Here is a 2856-nt window from a genome sequence, read left to right on the forward strand (position 1 = left end):
AGCGACATTATCCTTTGAGACCATTTCAAATTCTGCTCGTTCTTCAAGACTGATTGAGGAAGGTGCGAAATAAACCACCTGGATAATAAAGGTACGTAGCACATGAGAGTCCCTTGCCTTTTCATAGTACGAGTGTGAAGGGAATGCAAAATGTCTCCAAGCAAGGTGGGCACAGGGTTATGAGTGAGAAATATCTTAATAGCATTCATGTCTATGAATTGGTCTGGATTAGGAAATAACACCAAACCATAGATTAGTAGTGCTAGAACATCTTCTAAAGCATGGACACTCATAGTTTTTAGGAATTCTCGGGCCTTATTTATCAGAAATTTGGCCAGCAAACCCTTAACTCCACTTCTTGTTACCCAATTAGTGTCAATATCGAACTTTGTCATGTGTAAAGCCGCGACAACTTCTTCAGGCTTCGGAATCTTTTCCAAAACACTGAAAGGTGTTTGATCAAGGATAGGTATCCCAAGCAGCCTGGAGAACTCTTCTAACGTGGGCACCAACTGATAATCCGGGAAGGTGAAGCAATGATGTTTAGGATCGAAGAACTGGAATAGAACTCTCATCATATCTTCCTTGAAACCAGTAGTAACCAAATTGAGGAGGGAACCATGTCTCTTGATGAACTGAGCGTGATCGGGAAGTTCTGACACTAAATCCTTGAGTTGAGGAGAGATGGCTACAAAATTGATCCGGATGGTCTTCCTGGAAGCCATAACCTGTTTAACAGAGCAAAGCTAAATCCCTAAGTCCTTGAAATGGTTAGTACAATGTTATGATGTTATGATGTTAAATAAATAACAAGCACAAACAAGTCACACAACAATCATTCTTAGGTTTTAAGGCTTGCATGAGTTCCATAGGTAAGTACCCTCCCTACTGAAGTTTGGTCGGTTCAACCTGTCCTAGAATAGTAACCGGGTTCTAGAAGGATCTCCAATCATTGACCTTCTTTTAAGTCCACTTCAGTGCAACACCAAGCGGCTGACCAAAATTTCCCTAAAGTCCAATCTCAAAGAGTGTAGTATCGAGTATCAACCAACCCCAGTCGGAACCGAAGTCAGTTATCTCACTACTTTCTAATGGCTAGGCTGAGTCAATTAAGATTCTAGAGGTCTGGTTAATGCTTTGATGACACCACGCAAATGCCAAATTTCTCCTCAAGTAAACATGAGGAACATCAGGACATCCAAAGTGTCACATTAACCGTAGCTATCATTTTAACCATTCCAGTATACGCCGGATAGTCGCGATGATCTATTGCTACTTACCTAAGGTACACTAGATCCGGGTGTAGGATCTTTCACTCAAGCATGGAATACCCAAGCAACCCCTTAAAAGTAAATCAGACAACAAGTGATCTTTTTTTTTTTTTTTTTTTTTTATTTTTTAAAGGTGACCTCTCTTTGTTGATCCCCAGCAGAGTCGCCAGTTCTGTCATACGGTGAACTGACTTTGGTGTGTTTTTGCTTTGGAAAGCAAATGTCGCGGTTAGCAAGAGTCGCCACCGACTTTTCTTTTATCCAATAAGGAAAGGCGGAAAAGAACAGGAAAGACCTTAATTAGATTTTGGGTTCGGGAGGTACATTATACAAAGGGAAGGTGTTAGCACCCTTTGTATCCATGGTTATCCATGGGCTCTTAATTGCTTGATCACTTATGTTTGTCTGAAGAAAGTGTTTGTGAATTGCTAAAAATGTTTTGAAAAGAGAGTTTAACCTTGTAATGATTCTTGTACGAATGTATACAAAGTGTTTATCTCGTTTAATTTTGAAAACTGTTTAGAAAAATATAACTTGGCAATGATTCTAGTATGAATGTATACCAAATGGTGATTTTCTAGTAGATGTTTTGCAAAGTGTGATGTATGAAAAATGTTTTAGGTTGTGAGCCAGCAATTAAGAGTTATACCTACCCAAGGTCTTTATGGACATTTCCTATCCTTATGAGGGTAAAACTGTCCTTACTATTGAGAAGTAAGTAGTCTTATCCCTTTGGATGTAAAGGGACATCGTAGGGTCATCGTTTGGTCATTGAAGGCAACATTTGTAAGGATACCTTAGCGTTTGAAGGGACGATCATCATTTAACCGTAGGCTACACCGAAGGGTCATCGAGGGACAAAATCATATATTCGAAGGCAACATCCGAGGGACTGTGATTTATTTTATAGGGACATGATGATTTAATCGAAGGGTCTTTGCTAAGTGTATCCCCACATTCGCGGGACATGACCGTAATACCGTAATATCGCAAGGCAACAAGGAGAGGTCCAAGATCACATATTCAAAGGCAATATTTTATAATCAATTAGGTAGTTGTAATCAATTAGGTAATTAGGATGAATCTCCACATTAAAATCAATTAAATAATTAGGATGAATCTCCACATTAAAATCAATTAAATAATTAGGATGAATCTCCACATTAAAATCAATTAAATAATTAGGATGAATCTCCACATTAAAATCAATTAAATAATTAGGATGAATCTCTACAAGGGTATCCCACAAATAAAGTGGAATACCTAACAGGCTACCTTCTCTGGGAGTATGTGGACCCTTACAAAACTCAGCAAACAGGTCAGAATACCAAATCAGGGTGCAATCGAGAATTGCACCAAACAAAAGGAACACAGGTAGGACAGGATAGAACAGAACAGAAAAATCATAGAATAAAACAGATCCGATAAGCATAGAACAGAACAGAAAAATCAGCAACTGTCACGTTCGCTGCTGCCTCGCCTAGCGAAGGCTTAGCGAACTCTCGCTACATGCTCGCTTAGCGATGTGCTAGCGAGCGACTGCGGGTTTCGAATTTCAGACAGTACGATTTCAGAGAACTTCACA

The sequence above is a fragment of the Lathyrus oleraceus genome, chromosome 5 (genome assembly GCF_024323335.1).
Source record: "Lathyrus oleraceus cultivar Zhongwan6 chromosome 5, CAAS_Psat_ZW6_1.0, whole genome shotgun sequence".
NCBI classification, from domain to species: domain Eukaryota; kingdom Viridiplantae; phylum Streptophyta; class Magnoliopsida; order Fabales; family Fabaceae; genus Lathyrus; species Lathyrus oleraceus.